Raw genomic sequence first — 22,065 nt, forward strand, 5'->3', positions numbered from 1 at the left:
GGGGTATTACTGGCAATTCCTTGTGTAGGTTTTGAAGGTCAGTTGATAGTTTCTTCTAAGTAGTTAACTTCCATTGCACGTTACCTCCCTCGCTCCATCTATCCTTGATGATCCTGTCCATGTCCCCCCTGTGCTAAGCAAGTGAGCCAGTCCTATCAGCTGTAGCCCAGCAATATTCCCTGTAGTAGCTCTTTGAAAGCAGGGTGTAGTTGGCAATAAAAAGTGGGTGAAGTGGGGTTTTTTTCTTGCTTGAGTTGAATGACCCCTTACAGATCTTGAGGCAATAAGCAGTAATCCAGTTTGACTGTAGAGGAGATGATAAAAAGTCTGAGGAAAGGTGACTGGATGCAACCAAGAGCCTGACGGGATGCTGAGGGGACTGACGCTGTCCCAGAAAGCAGTGGCTACACCTTCTCTTTGTGGCACAGGAAAGATGACTGGAACTGGCTGGAGGAGGAGAAGGCCTAAGCTCTAAAGATCCTTAATGAAATAGAGCATGGGATGTTTCCATGTAAGTAATTGGGGCAATGGAGACCCTGACCTGGAAACAGGGCTTGGAATGGGCAAGGGTTGACAAGGGAGAACGACACTGAGCTTAAGTGTAAAAGCAGTGAAAGCAGTTGCTGTTACACACTGCTAGTCTGGGATACAGCTGCAGATTGTCACCATTCCTTCTAAGGGGAAGCAGCCAAAATTGTCTAGCAAAACGTGTCAGTTCTCCAAGGATGGTATGGCAGCTTGCTGTCCTGATGGTTACCTACAGTCCAGGGTCTTGGGTCTTGTGCAATAAGATGAAGAGTTCCAGTCCTGCCACTCTCCCACCAGGGAAGTGGTCGGCTCAGGTGCCATGGGAGTGGGCTTTCACTCTTTGGTTAGGTTCTATTTTCCTGAATTCTGAAGGAGATACATTGTAAAATCTCTAAAACTGCTCAGAAGTTGAGTAGTTAAAGAATTAAAAGTTGAGTATAAGTCAGTAATTCAGCAGTGCAAGGTCTACATCTTAACAGTGTTATTTTATAGTGCACTTTCTGTAAGTCGGCTTTGCTGCAGAATGGTTGAGTTCCTTTATAAGCATATGGGCCTCTCTTTTTAACATACTTGGAAAAAAGGGAGGAAAAAAGTAAATATAAGGTACATGTTTTAGGTATTTATTTTGGCATGTTTGACTTATTTTGAGGACTGTCACAAAAGTAACAATTATCCATTTAGGCAAATATATGGGTTAAATCTGTCAGCGTTACATTTTGCTTTCTGACATTTTAATGTGGGGGAAAAAAGGTAATAGAACTCTGAAAATCTTTTGTCATAATGGGGGGTGGAAATGGATAATGATTTGAAACTGTTGTGGTTTTAAGCAGTGTAGAATGCCTCAAATTCTGTTCAACAGACTTTGCCATCGCCTCATTACAGAAATACATTATAATGAGTACTAACATCTACTGTAGGTTTTTTTCAGTACAATATTCCTGCTTGCTCTGCAACCAACAACTAAAAACATGCTTGGCATTAAATTTCAAAAAGTGTCCTCTTTGAAAACAATCCTAATATAATTAGGTAGAGTTGATGTCTTGCTCTTTTAATTGTTACTGTTTGGCTTAGATTTGAGGTTATTTATTGTTTAGAAATTTGCAGCAAACATGCCTTAGATTATCTAAGGGGTTAGAGCACAGTGTTAATAATGCCGAGGTTATGGATTGATCCCCGTAGGGGCCATTCACTTACAAGTTGGACTTGATGATCCTTGTGGGTCCCTTCCAACTCAGAATGTTCTGTGATTTGAAAGATAAGTAAGAAACTCTGCCAGTGATCAAAGACTTGAAATGTGTATTGGTCATCTGTCACTAGTCAATAAACCATGATGCCCAGATCGTGTCATTCAGCCCATGAGAGTGGTTTAGTATTTTCATGCAGCTGCCAGAAGGAAATTCAATGCCAGATTCAATGCTACAATAAAAGAAGTGGGGGCTTGAGACAAAATTTATCACCTTAACAAGTTATTTTGATGCTGTTTAATACTGTGACCTTGAGATGCAGGCACTGACAAACAGCATTTTCCATCTTGTCAGGTGTTGGCATAACATTTTACAGTACCAGTTCTGTATGAATTTCAGTGTTGTGGACTCCTGCCTGGGTTTTAACAGCTGTATATAAAAACTGCATGCAATAAGGCCCATTTTGTCATTGTTCTTGTGGCTATTAACTGCTGTGATACAGTCTCCAGCACTAATTGGCTTGTATTCGTGTTTTGTAAGACATTCAAAATCTTGATAATGAATCTTGAGGAAGACTTAAAAAGGGAAAGTCTTCCAGAAAATTAGAGCTAATTTTTTCCAAGCATATCTAATATCCATCAACTCTTCACGGACAACGTAAATCTCATCTAGTTTTGTATGTTACAGGTTAAAAAAAAAAAAATCTTTCTGAGGAAACTGAAATGTTTAAACTTAATAGTTTCTGGTCTTTCTGAGAATATATAGTATTTGTCTGAACAAGGTTATCTCTGTGGCTCCTTGGACATATGCATGTACTGTCTGCGTGTAGTACATGCATGCAAAGATCAGACTTTCCTAACATTTATAAACTTAACATTATGCAGATTTGTAATAGAGAAGGACAGGGTTGTTCGGGTTTTTTTGTTTTATTTTGGTTTTGGTTTGATTGATTGTTTTGTTATTGTTTTGGGGGGGAAAGAGGGTTGTTTGTTTGGGGCTTTTTGTTTTGTTGGATTTTACAGCTCAACAGAGAAAGAAAAAACATGGCTGTGAATACAGTGAAAATGGTTATTTAAAAAGTTAGGTAGGTCATCCTTTTCACTTTCATATAAATACTAGAGTAATTTGACTTACAAATACAAGATTAAAATCTGGGATCTCGATTCTGTGCATGGAAAAAATATTTAGATATCTCCCTGGAAGGCCCAGATAAAACTACAGTATATACGGAAGTAATGGAAAAATAATCTTGTTTTGCAGTTTGTCCTTTTCAGCTACATATTCTTTACACGATTGCTTAAATGCTGAATAATTTAGTACTTCATTTTGCTAAATCCTCCGATGGGCGCTGTGTCTAAGTAGCCAGACTGATTGATTATGATCTCAGCCATGTCTTTAAAACAAAAAACCTTTAGCAGATATTTTATTTAGTAGAGCTGAAATGTAATATTTTCTTGACAGCTTTTATATTCGAAAAGTGTCTTTTCTGTGATGTTCTATTTCTGTAGCCTTTGGCTGCTGTTTTGGCTCTGTATTTTAGCAAGTTTAAACAATTTTTAACCCTTTTACTTTTCCCACCATGTTTACCAAAAAAACCACAGGTCTAAATTCACCCTATCTATGCTGTGGGCTGTGCTAATTACAGACCCTCCCAACATGCCTGAAATTGAGCTGCTTAACCTCTTTCTAAACTTCTCTTGGATTTTAACAGGGAACAAGATTTCAGAAAAGTGGGAGCGGCCAAGGTTTGTGCCAAATGTAACGGCTGCAATGACAACATGAAGCAGTGTTTTAACACTGAGGTTAGATAAAAAGAGCAGGGTTAATTTTCTTCTTATTTAGTACCAACATCCCTACCTAGCTGCACACGAGAACACAAGGCAATTTACTGCAGCTTAAGACACCAGTCAGCTTTAATTTCTTTTTGATTGTTTCTCTTTCATCATCTGCTTTGTTATTTGATTTTTATATGTTGCAGGGACATAGTTGAGCAGTCAGCTAATGCCTGTGGTTGCTGTGTGCACCCTCTCTCTGTAATGGGATATTCTGGGACCATTTACTAAAACGGGCGATCGGATGAGAACCTGATGTCCTCCCTCAAGACTACTCTGTGATCTGGCGGCCACAGTTCAAGATCAAGGCATTTCCTTGATAGTGCTCTGTCCAACCCACACGTTATTTTACCCATCCGTTTGTCATGCTCCTGGGAACTTCTTGTTCTGAGATTATTTTTTTTTTTTTTAAGGGGGATGTTTCAAGTTCATTGAGTCAGTGAGTCACAGCCATAGACTGAGTTTTTGAATATGTTATAATCCAAGGGCATGGGTAACTCCCGTTTTTAGCTCGCATTTATTTCAGACAGTCCATGGAGACTGAGTGGTAACTTCTACACATTGCTAAAAAAAATATATTGAATAAATGCAAATCCCTTAATTTCACAGCTGATTTAAATTGCTAGAAAGTACTTAACAAGGAGCACTATGTCTAACTTTAATTTGATTTTTCTCACCAAGTGGCAGCTAGGGCATTGTTCAGAGACCGTATGATTTGGGACTCCCCCTGCTAGCACGGATGTGTGAAGGTGATACTGTCTCAGAGAAGCAGAGCGATGGAGAATGAGTCACTGTTGTCTTCATTAGGAGGCTGCCTATGCAGCCCCAGGGGAGGACATCTGATCACAGCAACCTCTCTGGTGGAGTGGCCTGAGGAGCCCTGCTCTCTTAAAAACAAAAACAAATGAACAAAAACCAACCAACCAACCCAAAAAATAAAGGGGGGAAAAAACCCAAGCCAACATACCACAAAACAAACAAAAACAACCTCCACAGAAATAAAAGTGAGGAATGACCCTTCTAAAACTGTTCCCTGGGTTTGTAGCAGTACTGACAGAGTTAATAGCTTACGGTCTTTTGAGCCAATTTTCTGCCTTGGTTTTGCACACTTCAAATAAGATTCTTGTAGGATGATGATGCTGTCTTCAAAATGGACAATCCCCCTAGCCAGGTGATATTTAAACATAGTGCCGTTAGTGTATTGCATGATCAGATGCACAGTCCTCTCTGTTTAATCTTTGAGCTTGCAAGACCTTTCTGTAAAGGTCACAAAGTGTTAATCTAGATGTGACTAACCAGTTCACAAAGGTTTTAGCAACAGGAAATCTTGGCTTGATTGGTATTTGTATGATGCCTGGAATACCTGGGTCTCTTGCGCTCTGTATTACCACAAAAAAAGAAAAATCAAATTAATGAACCAGAATTTAAAAGCCTTTACAGTTGCAAACATTTTTTCACTGCTCAGATTTTTGTTGTCCTAGCCTGACAGACTTTAGAGGGAAAATAAGCTATGCTGTAAATTGAGGGATGTATGTGTGTTCTGGTCTTAGCCAGAAATCTCTGCTGGAGCTCAAGATTCCCTGTCTTCATTTTGAGATGATGAAAAGGGGATGGGACAACAGACCCTGAAGGTCTAAACCCCTCCTGGCTGAAGTCAGGACTTAAAGAATAATTACATATACACACACACACACATATATATCTATATTCATCTTCCTCACTATTGTATGATTCTTTCCATCTTTACTGGGTATAGAACCTGTAAACTGTAATCTTCTGGCAAGAGCCACATTTCATCTATAGTTTATGCTCTGGTCTAAAAATGAGGAAAAGAAACCATCAGGTTTAGGATTGCTCCAGCTTGGCAGTTAGGGCTTTTGTCCACCTCCTTTCTAATGCAGTTGGTCATGACTGGCACTGAATGGCAGATCTAAAGAGCAGGTGCCAGCTGAGATTTCTAGTTATAATTTAGTAGCATATCCCTAGCTGGGTAGCAGCCCTTTGAAAGCCATAGAGACCTTACTGCAACTGTAGGTATCTTCAGATGTCTTCAAGAAGTCCTAACAGACCTTCTCAGCTCACGGGTCTCTCTTAGGAGAGAAATTTAATTATGTCTTAACTTGCAAAATCTCTTGTGAAAAAATACTCCCTCACCCAAGTAAATCTGTATAAGTCTGTATAGTGAGTGTGGTACATCTGTATATCTGGTTGGCACTAGAAGTTTCTTTCAAAGAACAGGACTCCTGTTCTGGCTAAGTACGTGTGTCCTGCATTTTTCTTCATCGGGTTGAACTTGGTAGGTCCAAATCATAGGCAAGTTTATTCTAAATGTCTGTGTTCAAAAGTGGCTAAGAAGAGAGTGTGGAGGTATTGGGTGTTGAGTACATGTGTCTTCCTCCTTCCTCTCCTCTGTTTGTCATTTCGAGCACTAGTGCTAATGGGCAAAGGCTTCTCCCCCTTGAGTGAGCGTGGACCATTGGCTGCAATGGTGACAGAGTTTGCCAAGAAATTACAAACCAGGGTTTCCAAAACTGCTTTCTGCTTCTGTCAAAATAAAAGCTTCACTGGGTACACACTGTCACACTGTCTTAAACCCTCATGCTGCACCACAGCATTACAAAATGTACTCTACCTGCATTCCAATGCGTTCTCACATGCTGCTCATTTCGGTGGTAGACTGTAGAGATTCTATACAAATACTGAGTCACCCATGGCACAGGATATTTGGTAACTCCTCAGTTCTTTTTTGGTTTAAAGTTTATGCTGATTTTGTCATTCCTTCATTGTTCCCTTATTTTACTCTGTTCATTTATTCCAAAGATAAACCAGCCTTTCTTGAAGACAGAGTTAATATTAGGTGAAACACAATTACGTGGTGATTAATGGAGGCCTAGGTGCACTTAGCAATCACTTAAATGGGCTGGATTTCCTAATGATTACTTTGTTCTCTACAAATTTATTTTGCAGACAACTTATTATGCTGAATCCTTCTTGGATAATAAATTTGTGAAACATTTTCAGCATCACCCTGAGGCATGAGCAGAAATTGCATCCTCGCTGATCATATATGATAAATAATTAAAATGGGTAGGATCTTGCCCAGAACCCCCACACTCGAAAGGCCTGCTCAGTTCCTACCTTCTGGTGGGGGGAAAGGGGACCATGAAAACGAGGAGAACTGCACAGCAGAATTTGAGCATTGTCATCGTGGTGTGCTGTTAGAGTCATGCAATATGTAGGTAAGAGGCACAAAGAGAGGGTATCTGAAAAATAACTTGGAGTAGCTGTAAGCTTTGCTAACGTTTCCCTTTCTGTTTTATTAGTCGTTGTGCACCTCCTGCTAGCCAGGTTATAATCTTGGGATTATTCTTTATAGGATGAGCGTATTTCAAGTGAAATTTTGTTTCCCATAACTTTAACCATAGCATATGTCATTAAAAGTTAATATAATGGTCCTCTAGGATCTAGCTCTGGAGCGAGCAAACAAGCATCTCAGTTATATATTGTCTTTAATTATTCATTAAGAACTATGGGGAGATTTTCTAGAACATATCTCCGGCAAAGCTCAGAGCTGTTCTAATGCCAACGGCAAAGCTCTGCTACTTAGTTTAACAAAAATGGGCATGAATTCCCTGTTGGATTTCTCTGTTTGAACTGTGTAATATTTTATCACGTTTAATAAAGTTTCTTATGAATGTGACTTGGTACAACAAAAATCTTGACAATGAGGCTAAAGCAACATTTAATTTTGAATGGACATTTTGCCAACATGAGCATAATAAATAGTTTAACACACGCACAATGTCAGTATGGATAATTTTCTTGTACGCTGGAGCCATTTTCTCAGCAGTTTGCACTCCCAGTTAAGTTTCGTCTATCTTCAGTGTTATGCTGGTTTGGACTCTGTAGTTGTTGCTGATTCTGTTTTGTCAAAGCAAAGTTGTTTTCCTCAAATTCTGCCAGTGCTGCATCCTTGCTGTGGGAAAGGGTCTCATTCCACCTTGTGCACCAGCTGTACAGCTGCATAAATGTACAAGGGTCTATAGGAAGGGTCTGGTCCTTATGAGAGGAGGCACATGCATGCTATTGGATTCTCCATTCCCATTATCTGTGCCATCTCCAGAATCAGCATGAACTAGCATTTGAAGAACCCGCCGATCTGCAAAGGAAGATCAAGAAAGCAAAGGCCTTGCTGGTGGTTTCTGACCATCCTTCATGTCATGAGCTTCGGGGGTGAAACAGCACTTGGTCCTGTGACATACCTTCAGTGGAGGGTGGGGAGCACAGCACAGCTGCCGGCAGGAGTGCACCAGGAGAGGTGTGGTGAGGCTGGGGGCTGTGGACCAACACCAGGGATGCCAGTCCCTTGCCAGAGTGATCCAGGACATGTGTCCATGGGTGGCCAGGCTACTCCTGCTCACCTGCTTGTAAAAAAAATGCCAGTCTCCTGAAAATGCTTCTTATAATGGAAATGCTTAGATTTGATACAGGATAACTATGAGAATTGTGGTCATCCTGGTATGGAGGGGTCACATCTAAAAAGACCACACCAGCCTGAGGCTGCCCTAACCTCTATGGATGGGGCCGCTTGTGGAGCAGAGGTGAGTAAGCAGGCTTCTCCCATTTGATCACTTTTTATCTCCATAAGTTTGCCATATTATCTCCAGGCCTTACAGGCTGCTTTTCCTTCCAGAGTAAGGGCAGTAACAGTCAGCAAGCAGCATCCCTATGGTGCTACAGTGGAGAACAAAAGTGTTTCAGAGTAAACGTACTGTTACAGCAAAGCTGGCCACAGAGACCCCACCGTGCCCTGCCCACTGCCCATCGAGCACCTCTCAGGATGGGCTGAACACCCATCTCTTCATTATGGACACATGCTGCCCTCCTCCAAGGGGAGGCAGCAGCTCCTTGGTGCTTGCTAAGGCACAGCACTGTGCTCCCAACCTCTCCATGCACTGTCACTACCATTTTACCTCAGGAGCATGTCGAGGCCCATCAGCTCCAACCCCTTGAGTTGCAGTGCAGGATGTGCTGTTTAGGGATCCATTAACCAGTAAAATTAATTATATTCTATTGGGTTTTTTATAGCACACTCAAAGACAGAGATATTCAGGTTATTGTGTATCTTCAGGATTGCATTCAGTCTGTCTGTCGATGTGAACTCTTTTGGTCTTCTTTTTAATACAAAATAGAAAATTTCTATTTTTAACTTATCTATTTTAAAGATAAGTCTACTGCAAGGTGTGGTGTAATGCAGAGTGAATCTCTCAAATGTTTTAACAAAGGAGAGTAGGGCGTGTGGGACCTGGAGTTCTGTCCTGCTAGAGAAGCAGCCCCGCCAGCACGATGAAAGATATTCCACTGGGGGATTTCTGACACATGCTGCCCCTACATTTCTGGTATTTATTATAGAGGGAAGGGAAGACAAAAGCTCAAGGGAAAACAAAAATCTAGGTCTGCCTCAGGTTATTATAAACTGAGAATTGATAGGCAGGCTCAATTGCCTGTTGCTAAGCAGCCAAGAGAATTGGTTGACCATACCCTGAGTCTTTTAAAGAAAAAACACAAAGCAGAAAGCTCTGTGTGTGTGTGTGTGGTGTATGAAATAATGTGTAAACATCATATTGGCATAGAGACCCCGATATTTTATTTTGTTGCATGTGTTTGTGAGATGCTCCTGCATGGGTGATATAAAAAAAGTCAGGCCTTGGGTGGGCAGGATAACCTTTGCTTTAAAATAAAAGAGAGAGAGAGAGAGAGAGAAGGAGGGAGAGAGAGAGAGAGAGAGAGAGGGAGAGAGAAAAATAGAGATTCTGCCATATCAGCAAGACCAAGCAGCACTCTCTTGATGCTTCCCCTTGGAAGAGTCCCTTTAGGGCATAATCTTGCATCCCTCTGAAAAGCTGAATGCTGGTGGCCACAGGAAGCAATTCCTAGGGAATGAAGTGGCCTTCAGCATTATCTTTTTCCACATGCTGACGTATAAAGCAGAACAAGGTACTGGAAAGACCCCAGCCTTTATTCTCACCCCAGTTTGCTTTTGGCCAGAGCTGTGGGAAAGGCAGGATGCAAAACTTATACTGGGTGAAGTAACACCCACTCGCCAGGTCCTGGGAAGGGAAGGGAGAGCCCAGCCCCCCCTGGGGACATCCCCTATGCTACAGGTTCTGCTCAGCTCCTGGCTTTCCCCCATTGCGCTTCTGGAAGTTGGGTAGCTGGAGTGGGAGAAAATCAGCATCTGCCTGGCAAAACAGTCTGCCAGAAGGTTATGGGGTTTTTTTTGTTATTTTCTTATTGCTCAGATAACCTAAAATGGTAAAATAAAATAGACATTGGTCTTGGTGAAGGGACTGTTGTACTGGGAGCCAGCTTTGCTGTCATCACCCATGATTATTTCACCCCTTTTCCTTGTTTCTTCAAGTGTGATTTTCCCTGTCTTCAATAGAAAAATCCAGAGCCTACATTGGATTACAATACCCAGTCTCAAAATCGGTAATTTCTGTGTTCTGCCTCTGACATGCCCAAGTCCCTCCTCCACTCCTGCACCTTCCTGGCAGCCCATCACTCACCAGCAGCATCCACAGGGTTATCCCAGGTCAGAACAGGCAAGCAGCCACACTGCTTTGCAACAAACCTTGTCTTCCCCAACCACCCAGAGCAAATGCCCTTGGAAGCCACTCACTGCCAAGCTTCTCTCCCTGTCCGAACCAGCTATCGCACATGCTCCTTGTCCAGATGGGGCAGACCTCAGTCTACAGGGGATTTGGGGTGGTGAAAGCACCCTGGTACCAAACTCACCCAGTGATTCTGAGTGTGCATGGGTACATGGAGCCACTGCTGCAATGTACAAACAGGGGCAGGCACAGAGTAGGGAACACAGCAGAGCTGCGCCATCATGCAGGGTCAGGCCACTCCTGCCCCCTCCTTCCCCAAGCACGGGCCTAAAAATAGACGTAATCAGGTTTCAAAAATGAAAAGAAATGAAAAGGTCAAGTGTCATGACCTTAGACATGCTCTGAGGCTGCTTTTCTCCTCTCGTAGCTCGCCCTCACTGGGCCTCACGACGGCGTTTCCGGACCAGAAGCAGCCGGGGTGCACGCCCTGGGCATGGCCATCAGCTGTGGCCTCTGATCAGGGGGTTCTCCCTTTTTATCCCTCCCCGTCCGCCTTCCTGCCGCCTGCAACTGGCTCCTTCCTTGCCTAGGGAAAAGCACTGGTGGGCGCCCAGGGCTCCATCCCTGGCTCTGTGCTGCCCTTGCCTCAAGGGGCCAGCCTGCTCCACTGGGGGTCCTGCCAGAGCCACACTGATTTTGGGGTGCTGAGCCCCACTCCGTACCAGGTGGGTGCAGGGAGGCGCCCAGAGCTTTCCTTTCATGAGCCCACGAGTGTTGATTTTCCGTGGCTAACCCACATGGCTGGGCTGCTCCCTCTGATTTTGTTCAAATCATAATAGAACGATGCAGCGCATTTCGTGCTGGGAACTCGAGACCTGGAGCGGGGAAGGCAGAGGGTGCCTTCATGTCTTTGCAATTATGGTCTCGTTTTTCCCAGATGGTGAGAAATCCTTCCATTCTCCTTAGCTTTTCCCCTGCTCAAGTGACATCTGAAAATTTTAGGGAATATTTTAGCGTGTATGTGCTCTATGCAGCTACGATGCTTTGCTTTCTCTTTCATTTTGGTGCACTGAGGATCCTGCACACAGTCCACCCTCTGTGTCCAACCAAAGTGCCCCATAGACCATCCTCTGACTCTGCCAGCCTACACTGATAGTCTGCATTTATGAATGTTGCAGAAGTCACTATATTTCATCATTCACCAGTGTGTACGGGGCTATCACAGTAACAAAAACCTTTCCTGTGTTTTCCATCTGCAGATTTTCGTGCTTCCTATTGGTTGTGTTTTACTCAAAGGTTTGATTTTTATTGCAGCAGGAAAACGTGACAGTGCAGCAAAACCAATCCTTGTGTGCTCTCAGCTCAGAGAATCTCAGGGGCAAACCTGCTCCTTGTCCTGGCCTGTGCCTGCAGATGCAAAAGGTCAAAAAAATCACATGTTAAATAAAACCGTGGCATTTCTGAGGTATGAATGGCTATTCTAATTGCCTGCAATATAGCACTCTGTCTTTTAGCATTTTGCTGTGTCCTCACTTTGTCCTTGTCCCCTGCTTTTATCCTATAAAGCTCTCACCTGCTTATTCCCAGTTCTTCCTTCTAGCTTGCCTTTGCCTCAGCCCTCCTCCTGCATCCTGCATCCCTGGGATCCTTCCTTATAAAGCACAGCGGAGGATTTCAAAGTCTCTGCACCAGTCCACCCAGCCTTGCCCAAAATAACCATGGCACAGAGGGTGGTGGTGGTGGTGGTGGTCACACAAAGAATAGTGTTTTCCAGGAGCCACAAGCAGCTCTGTGCACTCACTTTGCACAGGCTATCCTACCATCAGCTAATGTCCTGGACAGGATGCATGGGGGTCTTGTCGAATTTCCCCTTTCGCTTGCTCCTGCCAGGCCTCAGCCCCCCTGCACAAACCCCTTTCACCCTCAACAGGACCTTGGCTTCACTTTTGCATCCTACACAACTGTTCCCATCCTGTCCTAACATTGTGCTAAACTGAAAGAAGTGCTACATGAGCTGATCATGAAAGTAAGTATATAAAAATTATCTCATGTTAGAAGGGGCAGTAGAAAATAAGAATTAAAAACAGTGCAGAAGCTGACAAGTTAGAACTCAATGTGTAGCTGATGAGTACGGGATTGATTTGTTCTGCTTTTCTACTAAGTGCTTTTATTACATTGATACAATAGATCAATAGATCTATACAAATATATTTTATGTATCAGCAATATAGTGGATACTTTTTAAAATCCATAATCACTCTGAAAGGGCATGTTCAGAATAATATTGCTTTTTCTTTACATCAGAAAAAAATAAACAGGCACATTCTCTTAAAATGTTCATTACTTCTGCATTTTTCTGCTTCTGTATATTGTAAATCTATTCTGGAAACATGCCTTCCTCTCTAATGATGTGTGGAAAACCTGGTATGTGTCATTTTACTGGTTATTCGCTTCATCTGCAATACCAGGATCTGTCATCGGAGGTGGGATTTGCCTCAGGATCCTAAAAAAAAACTTTAGATGAGCAAACAAATCAAAGAGCTGCTTAAAAAAAAAAAAAAAATTAAAACCAAGTCCTTGTAGCAGAAAGTTTCCTTGTCCCAGATGGGAATCTCATGCAAACTGATGAAAAAGTTTTTGCAGGAAACTGCCTCAGACTGGCCAGTGGTGCCAAATGCCAACACCTGAAGGCATATAAGGTGTTGCATCAGCTCTTGGAACTCCTGGTTGAGCACAAGGATATTTACAGCCATTGGTATCTGCAAACCTGTAAGGTGTCTCCAGGCAGCAGGTACCCCTGCTCATAATCTAAAAGGATGTTTGTGGGCCACCATCTCCAAAACATCCTACATGATCCAGTGGAGGTGAGGCAATATTGTGAGATCACAGGTTTAATGCACCCGCGCCATCCTGACACGCATTTTGTAAAAAGGTTGATTAACTGGGCCTACTTCAAAACATTTCCTGTGAAAAACAGTGATTCCTCATGGCACTTTTGCATGAATTCCTTAAGCTTCACCAGCTTCCCAAAGTGTGAGTTTTACTTTAGCTCTGCTTGAGAAGCTTCCTATACCAGCAGCCAAGTGGTGCTGCACGGAGCATGGTTCTTGCTGTGGCAGATGGAGTTCAATCACTTGATATATTACAACCGTGATTTTCAGGCTCCTGCTGCCTCGCACTTCGAGCAGGAGGAGGGTCAGCAGCCATCAGCCTGGGTGCGGTTTCCCTACTGAACTGTTTGCACTTGCAGAGCAGCAAATGAAAAGCAAATCCCTGGGGCCAGAGGTTTGTGTTCCAAGGTTGTGTCCACAAAGAGCAGTCACCGGTTGGATTCCTCCTGCCTTGTCAATTATGTTGCTAATCCCCCAGTGAGAGAACAGCACTGGTTACCTGAGACCAAAAGACAGTGGAGGAACCTGCTCTTTATGAGATACAATTCCTCAGGACCTGGCACCTCTGCTAGAACTGAGAGCCAAAGCAGGGTCATCATGTTCTGGCTTTTTGACATGGACACATTTGTAACAAATTATTGCCTCCAAGGTGTGTTCAGTCCAGCAAAACAAATCTGACATGTTTTAACAAAAGCTTTTTAACTACCCTTTGGGAAATACTGATTAATTACCAGAACAACTCAACTGGGCATTCTCAGAAAGCAAAGAGCAGCTCGCCAAGAAGGGTGGCAGATGAGCCTGGCTGAGCTATTCAAAGTCAACTGGGGTTAAAAAATGAACACTACACAGCAGAAAGTAAAAGAATTATGACAGTGAGTCAGATCTGGTGTGTATCCTCATCCCAAACCTCCCTCTAGCAACAATGAGTAGCAGATGTTCGAGGAAAGATGAGAAACTGGGTAAATGCAAAGTGATCTCCTTATACATCCTCCTGGTTTTCAGCATACAGTGGTTTTGGCAAATCTCTAAGTCCCAGGGGAAAATCATATATTAGATCTTTTTTTAATTCCTATTTCTGCGTTGTATGACTATGGGATTTTTGTCCTGAACCCACATTAGCTCATTCATCCACAGAACTGGCTTTTCAGAAAAAATGGTGTTTTCGCAATAGCCTGATCTTCTCCACGGCTTTCCACGTGACTGCTGTGGAAGGGCAGCCCTCCAGGCTGTCCAAATTCATCCAGGAAGCTTACCAACTACCACTCAACAAGTCATGTCAACTCCAGTTTCCCAGTAGTTACATTAATGGTTGCAGCTCTGACCACAGGGGGAATGGTGATCTCACCCCTGCAGTGCGAGAGCAAGGCCATAGCACTGGGTTGCTCAGTCCTCCAGGACTTAAGGGCCATTAGAGTCTGCCGTGATGGCTAGAGGTTTCTCTGCAGCTTGTTAGAATATCCCCAAGGTTTTGTGGAGAAGGGGAATGCCTAAAAACACAGGGGAGAACATTTTGTCTGTGCAGGGGGCTTTACCCATGTTCTGGTGTATGGGTTCTCAATAAGACAGAGAGGAGAGAAGCCCTTTGCAAAATGCTCCATTTTGGCCCCAGGCTTTACACAGCAGAGGACAGGGTGGGTTGTAAGTTGTAACCCAAGCAGCTCCCATCCCTGTGCCCTCAGGGCACCCCAGCATGAAGCAGGGCTGTGGGTCAGGGAGAGGACACGTCACCCTGAGGGGCAGGCCCAGGCTGTAACTCACACCGGAGACCACCCGCTTCCATGGGCTGAGCTGGTGGTAGGAGAAGAAGAGAAAACCTGGGGCAGCCTAATCCAGCATTAAAGTCCTCACTAATTCTCTCCTTCCTGAAGACACCTGAGCCACAGGGCTGCTGTGTGGGGGCTGGCGGCTGCCGTCCCAGTTGGCTTGAGCAGCTGCAGCCATCTGCAGTACTTGTCTCTGGCAAGGTACAATTTCTGCAGGATGGATGCCCCAGGGTTGGATTTCTGCTCCTAGTTATGGGGAGAGAGGGATGCAGCTTTCTGGAAAAAAGGAGAGGGGATACGTCGCATAAATATCCCTGGTGCCAGGTGGGAGATGCTGAACTTCTGTGTCTCTCCAGTAGCGTTGCTTGGGAGAAGGGAGAAGAGGTTACACAGGACAGAGTTCTCTCCCCTTACCCAGGTAGTCTGACCTGCTGGGAGCCAGGAGAAACACAGATGCTGTATTGGAAACTCTGCAAAGGGCAGGCAGGTCCTTTTGTAAGCATTTCACATAGTGATTTTATCCCCAATCGCTGTACAGGACAAAGAAAATTGTTGAGTCTGTGAAAAGAAGAGATGAAAAAACTCAAGGTGGTTCTTAAATGTATGCTCTATAAAGTAATGATGTTCCGTGAATTGTGGCTTTACAGCTTTGCATTTTTACAATATAGTGATGCACACATCCAGACCCAAACCAACCGTAATACAAACTGACCTGACAAAAAATCAGACTAATGCAAAATGTAAAAAGGAGAAAAGATACAAGGACAGGGCATTTCCCTCTTGGGTTGTTAGACCCAGTGAGGCTGAAGAGACTTTCGAAATGCACAAAAAAGGGCTAAAAATAACACCAAATTATTAACTCATCCAGCTATATATTCACAAATGATGCTTACTTTTAAAATAAAAGGATCCAGACTAAATTTTTTAAATCCTTGCTCTGTCATTTAAGCACACCATAGACTGTAATGGGCCAGTCTTCGCGAGCGAAGATCTGGGGAAGGTCTTTCCACCTTCCAGCCTGCGCATTGGATTTTTTTAGGTGAGACACAGTGTGCGCGGAACTGAGCCCACCCTTTAATCCTAAGGTTCATCTGCCGGGGCCAAGCGAGCTTGGACGGTGGCAGCGAGGTCCTTAGGACGTAGGTGGGTTGCCTTTAAGGGCTAACGAGCCCCACCTGCCCGGGAGTGGCCCTGACCGGGAATCGAACCCGGGTCTCCGCGGTGATGGCGCGGCGCCTTTACCCCCTAGACCACCAGGGGCTCCACCATAGACTGTAGTGAGTATACATATCTCTATCCTTCATTGACTTTGCTTTCTACCCCTCATCCTGAATTTTTTTCTCCTTATCTTTGTTTTCTGCTGTTTGGAGAATGAACTCAGCCCAAAGACCAGAGAAGCTTTCTGTTTCTCCTGCCCTCACTCAAATGAAGGCTGGGCTGGTGTTCACCAGTGCATGAACATCCATCTAAGGGCTCTCATCAGCTCAATCGGCAGGGGGTGAGATCCAGCCCGGAGGATGCTGGTGTAGGGCAAAGAAGGTGAGAAGGGAATGGGAGTGATTCCCACAGTACTGTCTCAACTGCAGGATTGCTGCATACTCTCAGCAGGGGGTACTCCCAGGACAAGTCTTGGACCACAGTCCCACATCTGTAAAACTGGGATAATGTTTTAAGAGCTTACATGGCATTCAGGAAGGTTGTGACTATGAATGGTCACGAAAAGCTCCACTATGGCAGAGTTGTGGCCCTTATAAGGGCTGCTGGCTCTCTCTTGAGAAAAAAGACTTAAATTCAGATCAGCTGTCCCCACCAGTATTAAAAATGTTATCACCGTTTGTCTATTGGCTGTTTTGGTGTAATCGTTGTTCTTTTAGAACTAAAACTGCATTTTAAAGATTTTAAACTGCAAATCAACCTTCACAGCTCAGCCACATTCCTAGAAAATAGGGGTTGGAACATGCTTTTGATTTTCTTCTCACACTCCTGGCCTCAAATGGGCTTGAAACTGTAAATACCAGCCATCAGCATTCAAACAAAAATGACCCTGCAGTCCGAGGAAAAATGGTACCATTATTTGGAAGCCATAGCACAGACTGCTGGCCACACTCCTTCAGAGCCATAAAACACAGATAAGTTTCAGTGAAGAAGTAAAATTAGTGCCTGAGTTTCCTACCCCTGACTGCTATTCCAGACTGCAGTTTAATTCAGCTGTTTATGTGAAGATGCCCTACTGGGATAAGGCAGTGAATCTATCCAATGTTGCGGAGATGAATGCCTTTATTCTTCCTGAAATAAAAATGGTGTCACGGGATCTTTCATGCCTCCCCACAGACAGAAGCTTGATTTAAAATGCTGTCTGAGGGATCACATCACTAGAAGCACATATTACTTCCCATCTCAGTGCTGGGGTGTTGACAGAAAGCAATAAAGTGTCCTCAGCCATGACATGCAGTTAGACGTTCTGTTCCGAAGTGCAGCTCAGCACCCAGGCACCTGCGCCGCAGCAAGGGACTATACCAGGCTCTTCAGTCCCTGGATCATGATGGCAGATTTGCACTCCTTCACTGGAGATATCTTCCTATTCGAATCAGTATAAGTATGGCTTTGTAAAGAGTTAACGAACTTGAAACATCCCCGCTGCAGCGTTTACTCAGCTCGGCTTTTGACAGCGTAATTTATTTTTCCCCGTCCATACCACTGTTTTCAGACATGGTTAGTACAAGTATTTCAAGTGCAAAGATCCTTGCTAAGCAGAAACTTACCCATAATTTTTCTGTTATTTAAACCATCCCTTGAAATGTGTTTGGCTAACAGTGTCAGCAACCTCCAGATGATATCACTGGACATCATGGACCCCCACAACACCCCTGAGGAGGGCTGGAAACTGGGCCTGCAGGAAGCAAAGGGGGCTGCTCCTGCCATCAACTGGGAAAGATGGAGCAGTGGATACCATCATAACTTCATCCACCTGCCAGTGCAGGACCATCAATCCAAGCATCATCCTGACCCAGCAAAGAGCTACAAAATCTCCAGGGGTCATTTGTTTTTGTCACGGTCCCCACAGAATTTCTCAGTGTGGGGACAGAAGAGAAAGATTTTGTGGTTAAGGAGAATGTAATAGGGGGAGCGTGTGGAGGAGCAAGGCTTCACTGGCTGGAGTGGGATTGCCCTGAGGAGAGCAGGTCTGTAATGGGTATCCAGACCATGCTTGAAGGTGGAGAATAGCACACATGTGGCCAATATGGAGAAGCACTGAGAGATGAAAAGTGCTCCTGTTAGGGGGTTTGTCTTTACAACAAAGGCAAGAAGTAAATAAAATAAGCAAATAGGCATTTACCATGTGAAAGGGTTTGATGGCATGGCATGGCATTGGTTCCTCAGAACATAAAATCTGATTCAGCTCTTGCACTGCTCAAATCCCTGTGTTGGTGGGCACAGGCCTGCATCACTGCTGACCATTTCTGCAAGTGGAGAAAACTGCTGGGCAACAAACTCACATGTTTGTCTGCAGCCAGGCTAAGGGATGCATTTTGTGCCCCTCTGCAGCATCACTTGGTCCCCTAGAGGGAAAAGGCAGCTTTTCCTCCTGGTCTGATCCCATGGACAGCTTCTGAGCCCAATCCCAGAAACAACTCTGTGTGGGGCGTGCCAGCAGAGGCCAGGGCAGCAGGCTCCCCTCTTGCACTCCTACAACTGGTGCTGCTGAAACACAACCCTTGCTTTAAATCAGCTGCAGTGAAACGGAAGGCTTTGAGAAAACAAACTCCCTCCAAACATAATCCTTAACTTCATTTCCTCTAGTGGCCCTTCTTCTTTCTGGGCTAGGTTTCATGGGTCACTTTGTATTTTAGGTTTTTTTCTTCTTCTTCTAATTTTAATTCTTGTCCCACCAGGGGTTGTTCTTTCATAGGATCCCGACCACGGATTCTCAGATGTCAGTGAGAGCTGAGAAGGGAGTTGCCTGTGTTCTTTCTGCTTTTCTCTTTCCTCTTTTTTTCTAGTTTTTAAGCTGAGCTCTAACATATCCCATATTTTATTCATTTAGGAGGATTCTTTTACACCCCAAGAAAAGTAGATTGTGTGCCCAGTCTGCAATCCTGCTAAAAAGATTAAAACAAATAATAAATACAGTTTTTTTCTTAATATTTTGTTTCCCACCAAGCATCACTTCTACTAAAGTGCAGCCATTTGAGCACCATTTATTTATCATGTTTCCAAACCCTCAGTTGGATCATCCTTATCAACAGTTTCTTCTTACAAAGACAGCAATGTTCAACACCCTAAACAGGGGTAGAGTTAAGATTCACTTGCATTAGGAATTCAGCTGGAGCAAAACTTGGCAGAGCCTGGTACTGTTTCTGGATGAGACCCAGAGGAGCAAGGTGAGGGAGGGGCTGGCTCCTGCTCTTCACTTTGCCCTTTCCTGGCTGTGCTTGATGGCCCACAGGCTTCCATGGCTGCAGACACTACCTATGTTTGCTGTGGTCTTTGGGGCTGGTTCACGCAAGCATGCAGACCACGCTAGGCACGATGAATGTGATGCTTCTTACTCTATAGCAGTGGATTAAATTATTTTTGCCAAAAAATCTGTTCTTAAGTGCAGTACTCCCGACCCACAGCAATTCCACTGAAATGCCACTGGCTGGGATTTAAGTTAAGGCTGACAGACTTTCATCTCCTCTTCCATTTCTCTCCTTGGCAGTGAAAGCTGAGGTTTGTTTCATGCGATCCAGCCCTGAAGCACCACTGGCTCTATCTTGGGAGGATTCCCTCAGGACAAAACTATCAAGTGGAGAAACCACACTCCCTGATATGTGTAACAGTGAGAGAAAGGTCCCAAAGCCTGTAGGTCCCTTTCTGCCCCTGCCCCCAGCACAGCAGCAGCAAGCCCAGACCTTCCCTCTGGCTTCCTCAGGCTTCTGCCACTGCTCCGTGTGTGTGCTTTTATTAAAAACAAATAAACCAACAAAACCAAAACCCAAAACAAACAAACAAACGGCCAAAACCATTTTCAGGGCCTTCCCAGGGCTGGGAGTCATAGAATCACAGACTCACAGAAACCTGGTATCAAAGAATCGTTTGGGACAGAAAGGACCTTTAGAGCTCATCTAGTTCCAACACCTCCTGCAATGATCAGGGACATCTTCAACTAGATCAGGTTGTTCAGAGCCCTGTCCAACCTGACCCTGAGTGTTTCCAGGGATGGAGCATCCAGGACCACTCTGGGCCACCTGTGCCAGCGTCTCACCCACCCTCACCGTAAAGAAATTTACTTCTTTCGTATATTCAATCTAAATCGGTCCTCTTTCGGTTTAAAACCATTACCCCTTGTCTTATCACAACGGGCCCCGCTAAGAAGTTCGTGCCCCTCTCTCTCAGGCCCCCGGTCGCACGCAGAGCCGGCTCCGTCCGGCGGTGCTCCCGGCGCTGTCCCGCGGCCCGCGGTGCGGGGCTCTGGATGCCGCTGGGTGCCGCTCTTGCCCCGCGAACCCCGCCGAGCTCCTGGGCCGGGGGATGACCCGCCGGCAGCCGCAGCCGGGATATCGCCCCCCCCGGCCCCTCCGCCGCCACCTCGGCCGGCAAACCCGCCGCGATGGGGACAAAAGCGGCCCCTCCGCTCGGGGGTCACCGGCGCTGCGGGGAGATGTTCCCGACGAGACCGACACGCTGCCCGGGAGCATCGCCGGGACCACACCGTGTGCTATCGGTTTGTGTCTCTGGTTTCTGTCTCCGGAACAAGCTCTCTGCAATCGCTGACCTGCTCCGTGGTGGGGCCTGCGATCCCCCAGCCCCACCGCCGGGGAAAGGTACGGGAGGCTCTGCCCGAAGATCTGCAGCCGTGGCCCCAGTTTCCCCAACGTTTTTCCATCGGAAATGCAGTCTACGGTACTAGTCAATGATGGCCAGGCGTAAGAGTCAAACCATGTGCCGAAGCTCATGGGTTATGCACAATGCAAGGCTAGAGACCCTCAGACCAAACTTTTATAATACACCTGGGTGCTTTACTCCTGTTGTAATCAATGAGAGTATGATATTCAAATAACTTTGTGGATCTGGATGTTAGACTACACTAATAAAAGGCAAAAGATAAAGAGAAGAAGGCTAATGCAGGTTTTGAAGCTCTTTATTTGGCAGCAACATTTTACGGCATATTTTCAGTGAGTTCAGTTTGTCCCTCTGGCAAGACAAGCTACTACTTTTTCTTCACGGTTTTTTATGGAATGAAATGAACTTTTAGATGGAAAGCACTGAATTGTGTAGCATCAGGATAATATTCTAAACGAGCATGCTTTGATTTTACTAGTGGATGTTTATTTTTAAGCTGGCAAAGAGCAGATGGGCAACTATCGACGAACACAGGATAGTGGCAAGAGCAGCTGGACAATGCATTAGCTCATCTCTATTTAAAAGTACCTAATTGGGAGTTCAATATTGGAAGTCACTTAAAAACAGAAAACAAGTTGTGACTGCAAACATAAACCAAATTTCCCTGTGTTCATCACTGGTGAAGTTCAGCAACCAGCTGTACTCACAGACTTTTCAGTCTGTTTAGAATATTTATACTGACAGTTTCCAAAGAAAAGAAGAAGCAGGACATGGGAACAATTCAGTAAACACAGACTTTAGATGTAACTGAAAAATTCATTAAGTACCTACCTATCTGTTTGACCCCAGTCCCATCAATCCCTGAGCGAAAAGGCTCTGACAACTACTTCTTGGTCTGGGCTTTAGAAGAGGTCTTTCTTCTTGGTGCACATGGTTCCCTCACAAAGGAAGCCCCCACTCTGCACGTGCACAGCAGCTATGTCCCAGTGTGACTTTTATATTCACTGGGGATTGATGGACCTAGATATCCACTGACTTGTGGCCATTAAGCTCTGAGACACCTTTCTGTGTGGCTGCCAAGTATGCTCAGTCAGAGGAATTCCTCCTGGAAATGTGTACACTGAGGGAGTGTGGATCGTATGGGATTTTAGATGCTGTAGGATTAACCTTTATTCAGCCTGTAGGCTGGGGAGGAGGATTTAAGTGATGTGCTGGAAAATGTCCCCTGAAGTTACTAATCTTTTCCCCTTCTCTCTTACTTCACTTTAAGCCTTCCTCAGGAAATTGCTTGTGGTTTAAAGGTGAGATCTCTGATCTACCAGCAAATACAACTCCCAGGAGCCCAGATCTGCATTTCACATGCAAAAAAGACTTTAGCCAGCTCAGGTGCCTGTCAGAGCACCACGAGTGTAAACTAAGGCAAAGAA

The sequence above is a fragment of the Myiozetetes cayanensis genome, unplaced genomic scaffold, assembly GCF_022539395.1.
Source record: "Myiozetetes cayanensis isolate MyiCay16 unplaced genomic scaffold, myiCay2020 scf1, whole genome shotgun sequence".
In the NCBI taxonomy this organism is placed as follows: Eukaryota; Metazoa; Chordata; class Aves; order Passeriformes; family Tyrannidae; genus Myiozetetes; species Myiozetetes cayanensis.